Source organism: Phoca vitulina, unplaced genomic scaffold (assembly GCF_004348235.1).
Source record: "Phoca vitulina isolate PV1807 unplaced genomic scaffold, GSC_HSeal_1.0 scaffold4, whole genome shotgun sequence".
Lineage (NCBI taxonomy): Eukaryota > Metazoa > Chordata > Mammalia > Carnivora > Phocidae > Phoca > Phoca vitulina.
The window spans coordinates 51,044,279-51,065,193 of record NW_022589707.1 but is presented as its reverse complement, the minus strand read 5'-3'; positions in this window follow the sequence as shown (position 1 = coordinate 51,065,193).

The following is a 20,915-nucleotide window of genomic DNA, read 5'->3' as shown; positions in this document are numbered from 1 at the left end:
TTCCTTTCAGTTAGCAATTAAAGTCAAATTTGCAGCTGCCTTTACAAAACCAAAGCTTCCCTCCTACAAATGAAATTTTAAAAGTCCTCTTGTTTGATCTCCGGTATCATACAATGTGTTATGTGAGACATATAAAATACCCCAAGCATGAGGAAACACAATAGTCACTGTCCCTGAGCACCATCCATCACTCAATGTCTTAGTTTGTCATACAGTATAAAAAATAAATGAAAAAAAAAAAAAAAGAGGAGGGGAGAGGTAGCAATAATTTAGGCCTGTCTAGAAAGTTTGGTACTGCAGCTCCAAGTATAGGGAACCATTTACAGGAGAAAAAAACATAACCAGAGACTATGTAAGTATGGAAGATGAGATCATCTACCAACAGCAATCTTTCAAATTCATAGACACTTCTGGATTCATGAGGTGAGAATGAGCAGTGCGGAGTACTGTAAAATTCATTTGTAGTGTTTGATTTTGTTAACACACATTCTCAAGCTGTCTTTGTTATGAGATAGCATTTGTACTGCAAGTGAAAAAAATCAGTATGGACATACTCCTGTCAGTTGAAATCAGCATAGTCTTAAAGTCAGAAAAAAAAACACAATACGTAACTCTAAAGTGTTATTTAAAAGAGGAAAGAAATGTAAATGTAGGAGAAACTTGCAATCATCTTTTTTTTTTTTGCAAATATTTACCTATTCTTTTAAATGATTAATTTGAATTTATTTCAATTTATTTTAATGTATTTGTCTTCTACTGAACATGACCAAAATTTGTCTCAAAGTGTATTTCTTTTTTTTTTTTTTTTAAGATTTTATTTATTTGAGAGTGAGAGAGAAACATGAGCTGGGGTCCAGGGAATGGGCATGGGCAGAGGGAGAGGGAGAAGCAGGCTCCCTGCTGAGCTGCTGAGCAGGGAGCCCTGTGCGGCTCCATCCCAGGGACCTGGGATCCTGAGCTGAGCCTAAGGCAGATGCTTAGCCAACTGAGCCACCCAGGAGCCCCTTGAAGTGTTTTTCTTAACTAAACATTTTCTTCAAGGTACAAGTAAATTTATCAATGATTTAATAAAAACAAAAGGAAAATAATTTATAGAAGCATGTAGTGATCCATACCTCTCTTACATTTCTCCCATAAAAACCAACAGAGATATTATTTCAACTTCAAAACCAGAAAAGGGAGATAAAAAAATTGATTTTAGTAATTTCTCTAGAAACACAAATCAAAATCTAGGACTCAGATAATGAGAATAGTAAGGTATTTCAGGGTAAGAGAGGGAGAAAGAGGTAGCATTCATATTGGTTATTTGGGTCCTAGTGTGTATTAAAAGAACATTAAAATAATGTGCATCAGTAAAGTATCACTTACTCTGAAGGACTTATATAGTGATCCAGGAATTCAAAAAGCAAGTATTTGGCCTAACAAAAGTATACAGATATAATGACAGATATTATTAGAGGTAAGATCAGGATATATGAAAGTATATGTAAGGGACTTAGATGGATAGACCAATGCTTTCCAAATTTTAAAGTACACATAAATCACTTGGTATCTCATTAAAATACAGATTTTGAATCAGTAGATTTGGGGTGGGACCCAAGATGGTGCATTTCTTACGAGCCTCCAGGCCACGCTGAGGCTACTGGTCTAAGGATCGCACTTTGAGTAGCCAAGCCCCAGATCGTGACAAGGGAAGGAAGGTTTATCCTAGAAATTGCACCTAGGGAAGTCTGAAAATCAAAGGATCTGTCTCACCAACTGTTGCCACCACTTTTTTATTTTCAATGGAATCCAGTTTAGAAAATAGAAATAGAAGGGGCTAACACTTTTTTTTTTTTTTTTTTTTTTTTTTTTGGCTAACACTTTCAAATAATCACAATGTGACATTTTATTAAGGTAAATAAATAAATTAACCCTCAAAAGAGCCTATGAAGTAAATATTTTTATTATTTTCACTTTACAGAAAAAAAGAAACAGGCTTGGGGAATTTAATTAATCAAGTCAAACCCACATATGCAGGAATTAGAAACAGAATCCTGAATCTGGTAGATCTGGCTCCAGAGCCTAGATATTTTAATCAATGCTGCTACAATTACCAAGACTGCTCTACTGCATTCCTAGTTACATCTCAAACAAAGAACTAAACACAAAAGATACAATAGGGATACAATTTTGTATAAACTTTGGGGCATAGGAGGGTCAATAGCTTCTAGAACAGGATTTACTCAAGGATAACTGCTCTTGACATTAGAAATCTTAAATGCATGGTGAGTAGAAGTTTCGACGTACGAAATAATCACTTTCCAGAGCCAAAATAAATAAAAGATGAGACTAAAATTGTTACTGGACTGAGTTCCTTAGATTAAAAGATTCTAGATAAGGACATACTGGAGGCTCTACAGCCCTGAACATATGGGATAACCCTTAAAGTTCCACGTCTGAAAAAATAGCCCTTAAATTTTAGAATCCCTGAAGGACTTTTACTATTGGAGGGTACACTATTAAATATTTTATGCATTCTTTTATTTTTAAAGGGTGTAATCCCTCCTAAGGTGTGTTGGCCCTGGGGTCTTTGAACCAGTCTAGACCAGAATTAAGTGGGAGCCATCATTTTCATTATAGCATGTTATAATTATGTTTGCTTATTTCACACTGTTTAATATACTCCGTCCCGTTAAACTACATCACAGGGCCTTCGGCACCTGTTGCTTATTTCTGCCAGACTGAAAGTATTCCTTTCTCTTTATTATTTGTGTGCAAGGATAAGATGAACTTGCCAAGAGTTGTCATTCTTGTACACACCTGCCAAGCGTCAGATACTTTAATAGTTGAAATGCTTATAGCATATGCTGTGGTCGCTGCAGCTACCAACTTCCAATGTCCAGTACTTTACAAGAGGTTGAATCTAGTCTGAATGACAGATTCATCCCTTGAAATATGCATATGTGACCATAGGCCCCTGGGTATACATCATGTTTATATAACACAACCCCAGGTTAGCTTTGGCTGAGAATATATCTTATGGTAATTTACTACCTTATATCTTCAACTTTTAAAAAATCAATAATAAATCTTTTGATACTTACTGATTTGCTGGTAATTGCTTACATGAAAGACAGCATCAGGTTGTGCCTCAAAAAATAAAATTGGGTTTATGGTTAGATGACAGAAAACTTCTTCCTCTTGTGTCAAGTTCTTTACTTTCCCTTCCTAAGGATGCCTGATACATTTCCCACTCTTCTGTTAGGTCTTCAATCCAGATAAAAGTGAGTATTGTTAAACTACGATATTCAGCGTTGAGCTAAGCTTAGAAAACTAGGGTGAAACTACCCAGCTGCTGGGGCTTGGCCAACCGACTCTAAGACTCTGGGGACACTAGCTCATTCTCATGTAAGGCGCAGCAATCAACATCCTAAAGATGGGCTTTCACTTGGATGTAATTGAGGAATTGCGCCTGGCATAAAGGTATCTGTCCTTGAATCCTACTGAGGTAACCAGAAGGATAAAGACAGAAAAGAATGTGGCCCTTTTCTATGATTTTTTCAACTCCAGCCTACTAATCTTGTCAGATCTCATCAGGGGTGTGGAATGGAGGGTAAGAAGTATAGGGAAGGTTTTCTAGAAGGTTGACCTGTAACTAAAGCCAAGAAAGACAGAGCAGTGGAGATACGTTTCTGCTTTCATTGTTTTACCACATTCCCAAGGACAAGTTAAGCCTTCCTGGTTTTGTTGAATTCCTGGGGAGCCCATGAGTATAACAGTATATTTGTCTTTCCTGTCCATGAGTATATCTAGGTGGCACCACAGTAACCCCCCTTCCTTGACAAATACCAAAATTCCATCTAAAACTCTCCTACAATCCACAGTGAAAGTGACCTCTACAGCAGTCTTGTTTCACGGGCACCCGGTTTCAGGCAACCTCAGGAGATAGGATAATTAGTTTTCCTTTGGAAACAGTGCAGCCAACATTCCTAAATATCTCTTTCTCTCACTCTTTCCCTCTCCCTCTCTCTCATGTGCGCAAACACCACTCAGAGCCCAAGCTCCTTGACAGTTACAGAATGAATTACCTATCTTAAGACCTTTACGATGAGAGGATAGATGGGTTTAGTTCATTAACTGCAAGTGGTCAAGAACCTCCTTAGGGTAGCACCAGAATGGAACCAAGGGGATTTTCTTCAAAGGAAGAATTTCTAATGACGTTATTTTTAATAAGTAAGTCTACTAACCTCTAGAGTGACAATTCATTATACTGCCTGAAATGGGAGGTTTGCTGTAGAGCTATAGCGCACTCCATTTTCCTTGTCCTGATTACCTATCTGTGGTGCCTCAATAACTAAACCTCCTTGGATGTGATTCACTCACAGACAGGATTTCCTCAAAGGTTCTTGGCACACCTAATTTTAAGTTTTTAACTGATGCCCCTGATGACATAAAACCAGGATTGGGATATACTTGAAGATACAAAGCATCTTCAGGTATACTCAGGATGAGCTCATTTTACCCAGCAAAGGAACAGGTAAGTTCCTATGGGCTACAAGTCTCCTACTTAGCCAGTAGTATTATTGGATCATTACCTAAGAAAACAACCCTAGAAAAAGGTCAGAGCTAGTGGCTTTCAGCAGACTCAGAAAAACACATAGGACAGAGTTGGAACTCTTTCTTTTAGAGCCTATGCCACTAATCTAAGAATTCCAAAGAGAATTCTATGCACAGTCACCATTAAAATTTAAAAGGATTAACATAACAATAAAAAAAATTAAAAAAAATAAAAAATAAAAAATAAAATTTAAAAGGAGATTAGAGACCTATTTCTAGCCAGAATAATTTGAACACACTGACATGTACCATTATATTGTTTGATGAACATTTCCAGAAGAATAAAATGTCTGTTTTGACCCTTGCAGTGTGAGTAACATATGTCGAAAAGAAGGACAGACGCTTATTTTTATACAGATAGCAGAAAGTTGCCGTCCTTGTTAAGAAAGTATGGCAGGCTGATTCTTTCTTTTTCCTTTGTAATTTGAAAGTCCTCCCAGATAAACCTTTGTGATATACAACTTGGTTTTGACATCCTGGCTTTGTGCCTCTTACTGTTTATAAGTCATGTAAGGAAGTCATCTATCTTGACCAATATGGCTCAGACATATTTTCCATGTTAATTGCACATGTTTGGACTGACACTACAGTGATACAATTTCATTTGTTTAAAGCAACAGAATGGATGGCTCTTTAACTCAACAAATGTAGGTAAAAATTCTTCCCAGAGTAAATGTAACAAGTCTGGAAATTATAAAGGCACAGGCACTAGTGGCTGAAACCCTAGAGACTAAGAAGCTGATATTCTGCAAGGATCCTTATTTAGATTAAAAGCATATTGGAAAAGTACAACATAATTATCAAAAAATATATGATTATAATAATATATGTGTTAGACACTCCGACAAGATTGGTGTCCTAAAAATAATCACCAGTTTAAAAGGAAGCAGAGGCATTTTTTACTTTGACCCAATGAAAATGTTCAGATTTTGGCTGTGTTTTTAAGCAGGACATCAACATTTTTTTACACTTAACAGAACACCAGCAGTTAACCCCGTAATGGCCAACTGCTAGTTATTATCCTACATTTGGTCCACAGCTGCATGGCTCTGCTCACTTTATTGTTGTTTCGGCCCTCAGTCCATTAGCTGCCTGGTGACCGCTTGCATACAGAGGGGCCTTTGGTTGACTAAATCCCCATCAGGATCACAGCTGTTGTAAAATATGCGGTGACAAAAATATCCATGTGCAATGCATTGTAGATAAATCTGTAAGCCAATTTAAGCAAAACTTGAAAAACAAGTGAGAGGCCTAGCTGAATTCTCTGGCTTCTGAACATTATAAACTACATTTCCTTTATTTTAAGGAATATCCTTTGTAAATTTCAGCATTCCCTCTTCCTGCATTGGAAGAGTAGGTCTAAATTTCAAAGTGATAGGCCCAGCCCAGGAAAGCATTTCTTTGCACCTTCCTTTACTCAGTAGCAGTAAGAGAAAGAATATCATGTCCATTCCTGATTTTGGCACAGTATTAATGTTAGCATTGGGTATTTATTCACAATGTGCCTCGACTTAAACACCATACTGTTGTCTATGTTTCTCCCAGCCAAGAGGCTCAGCTCAGTGGTTATATATGTGCAAATATATCATACCACAACTGTTTGCAACAGCCAAAGCTGCTAGGTCGGCTTCATCTCACAAAGTGCTTTGAAAATGCCCTAGAAATAATTTTGGTTGGTGTTATTATGGTCAACGTTATGTCCAGTTATGACATTGAGAGATTATGCTGATTATGCTCCTTCTTGCTAGGAAATATTTACAAGCAGGAAGAAGATAAGGAAATAAAGGACTATACCAAAAAGAAATGGTGAAGAGATCCTTTCCTCTATTGCAACATTGAAGGCCATTCCTTTGTCACTTTCTCAAGATCCAAAATCAAGGGGCAGATGTGATCTGAAACTTCCTCAGATCGAACCAAACTTGACTCCACGAAAGGGGAGCTGTTTCTGTTTCTAACTAATCTAAAACTTTGTTTGTCCCTGCCTGTGTTGATTGAATTCCTACTCCAGATTCTGTTCATTTTATTATATTGTTGAGATGTTCCTTAACAGTCAGTGACCGAAATTTTTCTCCTTCATTAACTCATTCAAACGTGTCTTAAGCACCTACTGTGCACCAAGTACTAGGGATAAAATATTAATGAGTCACAGTCCCTGCATGCAAGGAAGCTGGGGTTCAGAGGCATAAAATTTCCCAAATGCAAGGGAGGAAAGATGCTTTTTTTCTCTTTTTTCCTTGCATTCACCCTCTGGTCCTGTGGTGCCATAAATTACACAAGTGAGAGAAAAACCTCTCATTAGCTCTTTCTAGCTGTTTTACCAACTTGGTGAGATAGGAGAGAACTCCTGAGATATATATATTACCAATACGATAATGGCTTACTGACTTAATATTCACTGAGAAAAAAAATTAAATAAAAATTATCAGGTAGATATCTAGAGTATAACCAATGTATTATATGCATGATATTAAAAAAAATAGTATAAGTTCTACATTTTATCTTTTAGGAATTCACAATTAAGCCAGGAAAACAAGATTATGACAAATAAAAAACAGAATACAATGAATTGCAGTATGTATGTGTACATACATTTACATAATTGATGTGAAAAAGAATTATGAATTTTAGGTATAAGAGAACTCTTAGTTTAGAATTGTCAAGGAAGACTGAGTTAGTTGAGACCCTCATCATCTCACATGATATGGCTCTACTTTAAGATGTTTTCAGAAGGGTCCCCTCCATCCACAAAATAAAGCATTGGAAAGGCTATGTGAAATCCAGAGGTGGAGTGTAAATTCACTCTGTTACATGGAATCAGTAAACTTATAGCACATTTAATCAAAGAACAGTGAATTCCAAAGCCTACTGTCTATCTTCCCTTTGGGCTCCTATTTTTTCTCTCCATATTTTAGCTCTCTCTTCTTTTTTCTCCTCTCTATTGGATAATGCTGTGCTGCTATTTGAAGGCGGGGCATGGTCTATAAAATAGGGTTTTTTAAATAAAGTTAACAAAATTCAAATCAAAATTTAAAAAAAATTCTGGATTTAAATATGAACTTTTATCTGACCAATGACACCTACAAAATAGATCTCTTTTCACTGGAAAAAAATATATATATCTGAAGCTAAGAATTAAAGATTTCCTATTCTTTATTGTAATAAAAAAGAAGAGTAAAAATTTCTTGAAATTGTGGTTTAAAGTTTTTTTTATTTTAATTAGATCTGCCCAGTTCTTATATATCTTATAATAGATGAGAAATAAAGATGTGGCATTCAGTTCAGTTCAAAAATCACTTATTGAGGATATCTATCTCCTTTAAGATGAGACATTATGAAAATAAAGAAAATAAGACAGTCTCGTATGTCAAGCTACTTCTAATCACTGACGAAGTAGGAAATGAGCCAAGAGCTTCATCATGACATAGATAGATTGTAAGGAGGAAAAGCATCATAAAAAAATATACAGGTTGAACACCTGACCCATACCAGATAAGCTCTCAGAAAGAAGGTATGCTAATTCCTAAAAGAAAACCAAAGTTAAGGAAATCAAAGAAAAGGAATGAAATACACTTCACTTCCAAGGAAACACCTTCTGAAAAAAATAGAGATAAAAAGTATGTTGAATTTTATGGAACAAAGAACTCAGTACAAAATTCAAGGAATGGAGAGATGGAAGAAGAAACAGGCAGAGGAGTCTGGGATTGATAAAGGAGAGCTTTATATACCAGATTATAGAGTTTGGAAGTTAGGAGATCATAAAGATACATTTAAAAATTTTATGAAAAAGAATCTCATGATGAGATAATAAAGACATATACTAAACACTATTTGTCATGAACAGGAAAAATAAACACACTGAATATATTCAGAAATAAAATCACTAGGATGTCACATGGGAAAGACAGAAAAAAAACAAGTGTCAAATATGATTCCCAAGTTCTTATTGTGAGTGATTTGTTGGTTGATAGATTTTACTACTTGAAATAAGAAACACAGAAAAAATAATTAGATCAAGAGCATAGGTGGAAGCTTAAGGCTTAAGTTTAGGGAATTTTATACACAAATTACAGAGGAGATAAGAAAAAGTAAAATGGAAATGAGTTGTATTCATCAATTTTCTCTGAAACTAGAGTTTAGAACATGTCAGGCAAAATCTAAAAGTTTTTTTTAACAAATATTGCATTTAATAAGAATGAATCTGAAAGTCAGCCCTCCTGAGAGAAATAATCCATATTCATAGAAAAATGATAAGGAGAAAAATATCACGTGAGAGTTCTAACTACATTTTTGTCATTTTAAAAAATGTTAGATCTGCACCATAACCTGAAATACATTTTTTATGTAACATATAAGTTTTGCATTTCACTTAAAAGTGAAAATACTGTTCTAAAATCTGACAAAGTAAATATTGGAAAATATACATATTATCCAATCTTAAATAAAAAGCAATTTTTATAGCCCTATCATTCACAATATTGAGAGAGAGTGAGAGAGGGATAATAGGCGAAAATACTCATACACATTTATTTTTTTTAAAGATTTTATTTATTTATTTGACAGAGAGAGACACAGCGAGAGAGGGAACACAAGCAGGGGGAGTGGGAGATGGAGAAGCAGGCTTCCCGAGGAGCAGGGAGCCCGATGCGGGGCTCGATCCCAGGACCCTGGGATCATGACCCGAGCCGAAGGCAGACGCTTAATGACTGAGCCACCCAGGCGCCCCCCCATACACATTTAATACAAATACATATTAAAATAATTTGAGCTTGCTATCAGATTGGCAAAGTCAGAGAAGTGCTAAGAAAACAAGAAACAAGCATTTTAAATAGTGCTGGTGGAGATAAAATATAATTTGTTGGAATTTGAAAATATAGATTAAAACTTTCAAATTGTGTACCTTCTTTTTTTTCTTAAGATTTATTTATTTGAGAGAGAGAGAGAGAGAGAAAGGGAGAGAGAGTATGTGCGAAATGGGGGAGGGGCAGAAAGAGAGGGAGAGAGAATCTCAAGCAGACTCCGCACTGAGCACAGAGTCCGACATGTGGCTTGATTTCTTAACCCTGAGAGCATGACCTGAGCTGAAACCAAGAATTGGACGCTTAGCTGACTGAGCCACCCAGGCGCCCATGCATATTCTTTTTATCAAGCATGTTAGTAATAAATTACGGTGCATTCAAGAATTGGGCTGCAAATATGTACATCTCTACTGCAAATGAAGTAGTTTTTAACATTTTGTCTTTTTAATTTTAAAGAAAACATATTCCAAATCTACAAATATTCAAAAACTACTTAAAACTAATTTTTTTACTATTTCTCAAAAGGACTTTTTAAAAAACTATTCATTATTAAAGTATAATTGAGGGGCGCCTGGGTGGCTCAGTCGTTAAGCGTCTGCCTTCGGCTCAGGTCATGGTCCCAGGGTCCTGGGATCGAGCCCCACATCGGGCTCCCCGCTCAGCGGGAAGCCTTCTTCTCTCTCTCCCACTCCCCCTGATTGTGTTCCCTCTCTCGCTGTGTCTCTATCAAATAAATAAATAAAATCTTTAAAAAAAAATATAGTTGACATACAGTGTATATTAGTTTCAGGTGTACAATGTAGTACATAGTAAATTTTACTATTTCTCAAAAGGACTTCTGAATGGGTAATTCTAGTCATACTACACTGCAGAAGTTCTAAAAATCCTCTACTCCCATTTATCTTCCCTAAAACCTTATTCATCACAGCTTGACCACTGTTCCCCGTAACTCCGATTCTCTATTAAAACTCTCCACTGAGTGCTGGCCATTTCTTCTCTGTCACCTTTTTTCTCCATCTTTTTGGCTCAATATTCTTTCCTTTTCTTGCATGTATGCTCCTCACATGAGTTAATGTAGCCTCCTAGACATACACAGGGCTCTACTTCATTGATTTCCTGGATCAACACAGCAAATACCAGGGCCTGCAACTGCCTAAGCAATAAAGTATCTTTCCTCTTTAGAAGGTAGAAGACAGGCTTTAGAAGAACAGAGACAGCTGAGAACATTTATATGTTAATTTCTGAAACTGTCAGAGTGAATTTATCATATGTCCTATTTTCATAAATAATATTCGAAAATCTGATTACCCAATAAGAATAAATTAATTACGCTAAATTCATGCAATAAAATTTGATGCCATAGTCTGGAAAAAGCGTGTGTGTGTGTACAAATGAAGTATATTTAATGACACAGAAATATCCATGTATTCAATTATAAATTCAAGAAACAGAGTATATAGTTAATCCCTAGACTATTTTTTTACTGGATTTATCGATATATCAAAATATTTTTAGTAATTATGTTTACATAGTAGGATAAGAAATTATGTTTTACTTTTTCTCTTATTCTTCTATATTTTCTAGATATTATCAAATCAACATTTGTGATAAGATTAAAATTATTTGTGAAGGTGAAAATCTTTACCGCTTTAATGTAAAGTAACATGTTAAATTCAGAGTCAGGAAATCATGTATATTTTCATTCAAATAGAATTTTTTTAGTCTCCATTTGACATTTATGCAAAATCACATATGCTAGTTCTAAAAAAAAGATGGATGTAAATTATTTTTCACACTAAGTGCTAAAAGATAAAACCATTTCAAACTGCATTAGTTTTCTAGGGTTGTCATAACAAAATACCACAGACTGGGAGGCTTAGACAACACAAGTTAATTTTCTCACAGTTCTGAAGGCTGGAAGTTCACGATCAAGGTTCTGGCAGAGCTGACCTCTCCTGAGGCCTCTCTGTTTGGGCTTCTCACTATGTTCTCACGTGGCCTTTCCTCTGTGCACAGACAGCCCTGGTATCCTTTCCTCTTCTCCTAAGCACACCAGTCCTTTCAGATTAGGACCTCACTCTGTGACTTCATTTAACCTCAATTTCCTCTTTAAAGACCCTATCTGCCTACATGGTCACATTGGGGTTAGGACTTCAATGTATGAATTTTGAAGGGAGCACAACTGAGTCCATAACAACAATTAAATATACTTTATAAGTTAAAATAAAACTTAAATTCCATAAGGATGATATCAAAATAGTGATAGATATAGTTCATATAGTAGCATTATATTTTGTTATATTCTAATTCTGAAAATTTATCTATAACTTTATTAACTAAGAAACATAATTGAAGATTCTTCGTTGCATTAATGCTGAAAATGGAAGAGGCTGAGTGTATTTCTTTCATTTTTAATCTAGCTGGGCCTTTGCAAGGTGTCCCATATAGAAGTGTGCGAACAGATGCACTCTTCTCAAATACAGAACTGGAAAGGAAATGGTAGACTTCAGGGAATGCATTAAAAACATTAGGAGGCCTACTCCTTAGTTGTTCTTTGTTTTCTACCTTGGATTATATCAAACAGACCAAAACTTTTATTTATAATTGCCCTATTAAAACAAAAGCAAAGTTTAGACAGAGAACATTAATCAATTCATATTTCAATAAGTACATAGATTACGTAGGCCAATAAATCATGCAACCAGCTGTATCTTTTTTCAAAAAGCATTGGTAAATAATCAGTTGGACTGAAATTAATTGCATCTTCTCCTCCCCCAATCCCTCACACACAGAGCAGTGTCAAAGAGTCTGGAGACAAAGAATAAACTGAGATTTAGTCATAAATGAAATAATTCTGCCTACAAACCAAGCAGGACCTGGTAGGATTATTTGGTTCTTATGTAAAGGGCCAAAGCAAACCAGAGAGCTAAGAAATTAGATCACAAATTTTCCTAAGGGACATAAATATTTTTTCAGTGTGTAAAAATTCATCCGTATGTGAGGACTTTTTTTTTCCTTTTGTGCCACCTCTGTCAATAACGATTTCATTTACCCAATTTTGTTTCTCAAACTTTCATCAAATAATTTAATCAAATTATTTCTGTTTATAACACTTTGTTTGAAAAGCACATTTCCAAGAAAGCATCTTTCTTCTTTAAAAGGAGAACATGAGAGAGAACTGAGAATACTTACATGTTAGGGAATCAAAACTGTACCTTGCAGTGTTACCAGCCATAGTCACCATGTTTTACTTTAGCTCCTTGGACCTTATTCGCCTTAGAGTTGACAGTTTATACCCTTTTACCAATCTCTCCCTATCTCCCCCACCCTCCAGCTCCTGGCTATCACTTTTCTGTTTTTTGTTTCTATGAGTTTGACTTTTTTTTTTTTTAAGATTCCATGTATATGTGATATCTAGCAGGATTTGTCTTTCTCTCTATGGATTATTTCTCTTCACATAATGCTTCAAGGTCCATCCATGTTATCACAAATGGCAGGATTTCCTTCTTTCCCATAGCTGAATAATATTCTATTGTATATCCATTTAAAAAAATATATACCTCATCTTTATCTATTCACTATCTATGGACACTTATTTCCATATCTTGACTATTGTGAATAGCATTGCAAAGAGCATATCTCTTTGTGCGGATGCCTCTGTGATATCCTATTTTCATTTTCTTGGGACACATGAGGTCTAAAGATCTAATGTAAAACATGGTGATTAGAGCTGATACTGCCGTCTTGTATAGTGAAATTTTGCTGAGTAGAACTTAAATGTTCTCACCAGAAAAGAACCAACCAAACAAAAAGATAAATATGTGAAGTGATGGATGTGTTAACAAACCAGAACAGGGGAACCTTTCACAATGTATGTCAAATCATCACAATGTATACTTTAATATCCTAAGATATTACATGTCAGGTGTACCTCAATATAGTTTAAAGAAAAACCAAACAAAAAACTATACTTTGTAGCTGATTCTTCTTCCTTCTCTAAGGACTTAATGAGGACTAATCCTATCACATCTTGCACTCCTGTTCACTTTGGTCAACCCAAAGTCTGAGCCTCCCAAACCATCTATTATCTCTAGATCCACTGATAAGCTACAGAGCTTGCTAGTTAGAAACACAGATCTAGAACCAGGCTTCCACTTACTGTGACCTTGGGCAAATCACTTGAATTTCCAGTGCTTCACATTCCTTATCTGTAAAATGAGGAAATAATACTCACCTCATCTATTAGAAGCATTAAATGATAATAGTGTTTAAGCATTTAGGCACAGAGCAGTTTCAAACAAAGAAATTTAATATATCTCCTAATCTGACCAAATTCTGCCTTCTCTCCCAAATCTTTTTCCTAGCCGCGTGAAACCCCAAAAACTGTGGTGGCAGCTTCACAGGCATGCGACCTGTAGTGTCACACAGGACCCCACACTTACAAGGGCTCACATTTGATGTAATGTTCATTTGTCACCATCGTGACATTCTAACTGATTTTTGGACATGATTTCCTACATTTCCATTTTGTACTGGGTCCTGCAAATTATGAAGTCAGTATGTCATCCTGAGATTCCCTTATCCCTTCGAACTCTTCTGTGAATATTATCTTTAACTTCCTAAGTCCTGATGACATAACTTTCCTTGCAACAGTCTAAAGCAAAGTATTTTTTCTATCATACCCCATATACCATAGGATCAGAAGGGAAGAAGTTTGGTGTGAATGACTCCCTCCTGTTTGAAGCTTGCACCATAAGACAAAATCACCCCCTAAACCTTCTTATTCTCATGTATTGACTCAATCACTCCTTCAAATTTGCTTTGGACTCATTCTCTTCCTCTTCTCCATTCCTATTCATGCCATCATTCTTGGTGACTTCAGAATTCATGTGGAGGAACCATTTCACCTGCCTGACAGATCCTTCCCTTCCTCATCTCTAATCACCTGTTCTTCTACCCCCTTCCCAGCTAGTGATGTTGACATTGCACCAGCAGTAACTCACTGCATGTGAAATCTTAAAATCAATCACTCTTTTCTCTGGTTGCCACCTGCTGTTGTTTCAGCTTACATTCTTCAACTTCAGTGAAACATCTAAAACATTGACTCTGCTTTTCACCCTCTATTTGTGTCCTGTTCCCTCTTTCACCTGGCCTTGAGTCCATATTCTCTAGTTGAAATTATTCCCTTTTAATTATTGCTTGCCTTTTGTTTTCTCTAGCATCCTCCCCTGGAAAACGCATACATTAGTTGAATCCATTTTAAAACTTTTTTCATGCCAGCTTCTGAGAGGCTGAATATAATTGTAGATCACCAACTAGGAAAAAAAAAAAAAACAACACTAAATTTTTGCTAAAATTTTCATATGGATACTCAATGCTGGCAAACCCCCAGCACTCTTGTAGTAGATTCACTTCCTAATGCTGAATCATAACCCTTTATACTCTCTCCAGCCTCTTTTAAGTACTGCCCATTCCTCTATTCTTCTTCATTGCAAAGTTATTGGGATGATTTTTTTAGCATCTGCTAATCCTGTTTTCTGCCATTCTGTCATGCTAGTTTCTTTAACTTAAAATACTGTAGTTTTTTCCCCCATCACTCTTAAAAATCTTTTTTTGTTAAGGTCATTTGTGACCACCATCTTGCCAAATCTACTATTCTGTCCTCTTCTTACTTGACATTCATCAGCATTCTTTGCTTGACATCCTCTCTTCCCTTTTGACACTTTTCTGTTTTCCACTTATCTACCTCACTAGTTATAACCGTCTAAGATTCTCTTCCCTCCTAGTATTTGCCTGATTCAATCCTTGAGTGTGATCTCCTAGGGTGCTCTTATCCAATCCTATGGATCATCTATACAGGGTTAAACACTGCCCCAGTCTGCCAAGGACTAAGAGGATACCCAGGACTTGGGATTTTCAATACCGCAATGGAGACAGTCCTGGACAAACCAGGACCATTGTTCACCCTATATCTACATGCTATAAAGCCCCAAACCATGCCATTTAATTCCAGATCTCTCTGATGAACTGTATGTTCACCTGGTTTGTAATATACACTTCAAATTGAAAACTGCTTGAAACAGAACTCTTGACTTTTACCTTCAAATTCTCCTTCTCCTATTACCCCTTATCTCCATAGATGTTATCATGAAGTACGGTTCCTAAGGCAAAAGAAAAGAAATCAGAAGTCATGTATGGTTCCTCACGACTCTTGCTCTTCCATTCCCCTATACAGCTGCCACCACCCAGTCCGGGCAGCGTCATCTCCTACCTGCACCACCACCCAGTCCGGGCAGCGTCATCTCCTACCTGCACCACCACCCAGTCCGGGCAGCGTCATCTCCTACCTGCACCACCACAAGTCTCTTAACTACTCTCCTCTTTTTAACCCTTGATCCTTTCCAATCCACTCTGGACACTGAAAGCTGGGATAAATCCAGTTTTAAACTAGGGATTTTATTTTTTTGTAAAACATATATAAAGTCTCATTTATTAATATTTATTTATTTTAGAGAAAGAGAGCATGAGCACATGCACGGGTGAGCAAGGGGAGGGGCAGAGGGAGAGAGAAAATCCTCAGACTTCCTGCTGAGCACAGAGTGGAACGCAGGGCTCCATCCCAGGACTCGGAGATCATGACCTGAGCCAAAAATCAAGAGTTGGCTGCTTAACTGACTTACTCAGACTCCCCTAAAGGCTCATCTCATTTTAAAAATTTCAGTGGTCTCCCAATACTCTAAGAATAGCAACAAAACATCTCTCCAGGGTTTACAACAGTGCTTCTCTAACTACCTGTGGAGAGGATGAGTTTGTTTTTGTGTTTGCTTTTTTCTAATCCATCATGGACTGACATGTGGTCCTGCTGCACATGACCTGTAGCAATTTGCAACATGAAATGCTCCTAGCAAGTCTGAAAATACCTGAACTGACATAATCACATGTTGGAGCCTCAGCGATGTGAAGTTGCTACAAAGGTTTTAAGTCCTCACTTACTTGCTGACAAGAAGTGGTCTACAACCCAAACTTTTATTAGCAGTGGTCTACAAGGCCCTGCCTCTCTAACCTTAACTCACACAACCCACCCACATGCTCCCAACACAGCAGGTGCCCTGGCTTCCTTTCTGCCCTTCAAACGAGCTATCAGGCCTGTGGACTCAGCTAAAAACATTCTTTGTCCAGCCCTCCACAATACAGCTTATTGTTATCCTTCCGGTCTCAGCTTAGATACTCTCCTCAGCAAGGCTATCCCAAACCACCCTCTCTTACTTGATATTTTCCAATTATTCTCTGAATCAAATAGTTTATTTCCTTTATAATACATTCCAGGATGTTAACATATATTTTTAATTAAAAATATGTTTTGAATTTCAAAATTAGGATTACTATAATAAGTACAATCACTCTTTGCTCTCCGATTCTACCCTGAGGAAACCAGTATGAATAGGTGTGTCCTGTCGTCTTGCTGGCTCAAACACACACACACACACACACATTTATTTGTTAACTTACTTTTTAATGGAATCATTCTTTACATATTACTTTGTAATATCATGAAATACTTTTTCACCTATTTTAGACATGTCTAAAGTTTAGAAACCTAAACTCCTTTATAATTTCTCTTGAAATAGGTATACATATAACTCACATAAGCAGTTTTCCATAATGAGAGTTTTGGCTATGTTTTTTTTAATTATTATTTTTATTATGTTCAGTTAGCCAACATATAGTACATCATTTGTTTTTGATGTAGTGCTCAACGATTCATTAGTTGTGTATAACACCCAGGGCTCCTCATCATGTTTTTAACTTGCAACTCTTGATTTGTTTTTGTCTCCCCAAGCCTCTGTTCCTCTTCTCCACCTGCATCAATTTACCCTCTTTCACGTCCATAACCCATTGTGATTCTTGTTAAAAAACTCAATGTCTTCAGCTTCTCAGTGTGTTTTGTATGTTGTTCTACTTGGTTCTCTGCATCTTACTCTTCTTTCTCACTCAACAACTCATTGCCAAAATAACTCCAAGAGAAATAACATAGATTTTTCTCATTCCTTGTAAATGCTTTTTTAATAGCTCATAGTATAAATGTATCATGTATTTTTTTAACTGACGTCCATTCACAGTTTCAGTCTTTTGCATCCACAAAAAAGGACAATAAGCATCCTTGTATATATATTTTTATATGGAGGTGCTTTTACTTCTAAGGAATGGGGTTGCTTCTAAGACTATGGTTATTTTAAATTTCACGTTGTTAAATTGCCTTCTAAAAGGTGGGAATAATTTATATTCCAGTAGCACAGCCCACCAGGTTTATTATATTATATATTATATTCCACTGCCCACCAGCAGGTTTATTAAAACTTTTAAATTTTGTCAGTCTGCTCAATAAAGTGCCAATTCATTGTTATTTTTAATATAGGAAATTTGAATTTACTCTTCTGTGAATTCCCTCTTCATATACCTGACGTGTTTTTTCATCAGGTAATTTGTCTTTTTCTTTACAATTTGTAGGGACTTTTTCTATATTATAGAAACATTAAACATTCATCTTCGTCTGGGTTGCAATCGTCCCCCTGCCATTCGATCATTTGCTGACTTTATGTTAGTGTGGTGGACATTTGTCATGCTTGTGGTTCCTTCAGGAAATAGTGAACACCTTTTCTCTAGGTGAGAACTTCTCACTTATGAGTTCTGTCGCCTAAACTAGAAACGTGTCTTCACATGTTCCCTTGCAGCTAGAACAAGAGCATAGGCCCCAGCCTCTTCCTATCAGATTCACCTGCACTTAACTTGAACTTGGAAATAATCAAGTTGAGACAGTAGCTGTAGTATCGATGTCCTAAGGAGGTAGCAATGGTATCTTCTTAAAAGGAGTCTCTCAATGAGGTTTACGTGTTTTCTCTTCCAAATTGTTTTTCTGGCTGTGCAGCATTGGTAGTCTAGTGGTGAGCATAGCTGTCTTCCAAATTGTTCTTCTGCTACATATACCTAAAATAGTTGCTATTTCTCCAAACTGTGGAAAGAGCCGAGATGCCCTTCAACAGATGAATGGATAAAGAAGATGTGGTCCATATATACAATGGAATATTACTCAGCCATCAGAAAGGATGAATACCCAACTTTTATATCAACATGGATGGGACTGGAGGAGATTATGCTAAGTGAAATAAGTCAAGCAGAGAAAGTCAATTATCATATGGTTTCACTTATTTGTGGAACATAAGGAATAGCATGAAGGACATTAGGAGAAGGAAGGGAAAAATGGGGGGGGCGGAATTGGAGGGAGAGATGAACCATGAGAGACTATGGACTCTGAGAAACAAACTGAGGGTGTTAGAGGGGAGGGGGGCATGGAGGGATGGGTTAGCCTGGTGATGGGTATTAAGGAGGGCACGTACTGCATGGAGCACTGAGTGTTATATGAAAAAAATGAAGCATGGATCAAAACTACATCAAAAACTAATGATGTATTGCATGGTGACTAACATAATAAAATAAAATCTAAAAAAATTAAAAATAAAATAGATGCTATTGCTTTCAATCAAGAACCCCAACTGATACTGGTATCTAGGCATATACAGAAGTTAAAATTTTTTTATGTCAAATACATCTCTTTTTGGTTTTTTTCTGGGTATCTGGTCATGTTATTAAGTTTCCCCTCAACTCCTATATTGCCTATGTAGCCTTGATGATTTTCTTCTAAGTGTTTCATATTTAAATTTTAAATGCATTGGTAACATTTAAATGTACATATTGGCATATATACCTATATACATATTTAGCTCATATTTACATATGTACAAATGTTAAATATTATATAGTAAATATATGCATAAGGAGAGAGAAAGAGGAGATCTGTGCTGTCCAATATAACATTTTACAAAGATGGAAATCTATAATCTGCACTTCCCAATAAGAGACACTGGCTGCATTTTAAAACATGACTAATGTAGCTGAGAAACACAAATTTAAATTTAAATTTATATTTATATTTAAATAGCACCTATGTCTAGCTGCTATAGTATTGATCAGCCCATACAGTGAGAATGGGCCCAACTTAGTTTCTTTCTGGGTAAAGAGCTAATTGGTAGCCCCATTTATAAAATAAGTAATTATTTTCCCACTGAATGTGCCATATATAAAACTTTCACATACAGACATCTATTTTCTAGATTCTCTATTTTTTTATGGCTCCATATGACTAACACCATATTGATTTGATTATAGTGACTTTATAGTCTGATGAATAATGTGTGAAGCAAGTTTCCCAGCTTCTTATTCTTCTATATGAAACTTTTCTTGGCTCTTTGTAGACATATATTTTTCCAAGCAAACTTTTATGTCATTGTATCGAATTCTAAAATCAACCTTGATGAAGTTCTATTTAGAAGCAGCTCAAATTTATAGAATATTTCACAGAATTAATTCTTCCCATCTAAGATCACATTTTTCCATAGTTCAAATATTGTTTTATGTCCTTCAATAAGGTTCATAGGTATTTTTATATAGATCTGATGTTTTCCTCCTAAAATAATCTGTAAGAATATTGTTTATTGTAAATATTCAATTTGTATTGTAATTTGTCTACAGATAATATAGATAAAATCTGTTGATCTTCACATATTTACCTTGTTTCTATCTTAACAAATTATCTTATTCAAATTTTTCCTTGATTTTGATTTTAATTAGAACCTTGAGATTTCGAGGCATACAATATTTTCATTAGGAAAAAAAGTATTTTCCAGGGTTTATACTGACTTCAATTTTTTTAACTCACTATTCTAAAACAATGTTAGTAGTAGAAATTTCCATCTCATTTTTTACATTATTTGTAATGAGAGTTTTATAATTTAGATTGATACTTTTGGTTTGAAGGAAGTTATTTTGTCATATTGTGTAGTTTTTATTCCTACTTAATTTATATATATATTTTATTCCTACTTAATTTATTCCTACTTAATTTATATATATATTTTCAAGATGTATTGATATTACCATAAGACTGTGATTTTTTATAAATTGGCATAAATAATTACACTGAAAGGTTTTTAGATATTAAAAATATCTCTTATAAAGATTTTTGCATCTGCATTTCTATGTAAGATTAGGCTACACTCTTGATTTTTTTGTTAATTTCATGAGGGTTTTATTAAGGATTTTTCCAGTGAATTGTACTAGATTAAATAACATGGGGATTATCTGTTTTGTTTTGTTTTGTTTTGTTTTCAAAGATTTGATAGCACTCATGAAAATCTGTGGTTTCAGTGGCTTTTATTAATGGCAAATTTATAAACTCCTCAATCACTTTTATGATTATTGGCTTAAGTCTTTTACCTTCTCTTGAGATCATTTTAGAAATTTAAATTTTGTTACAGAGGCATCTTTGTTGTCTCTAAGGTTTTCAGATTTGTTGCCACAAAATTGTAGAAATGCTTTATTATTTTACTACTATTTTAATCATACCTCCAGTAATGTTTCATATCTCATTCCCATTCTTGCATATTTTGCTCCTTTCTTTTGTCT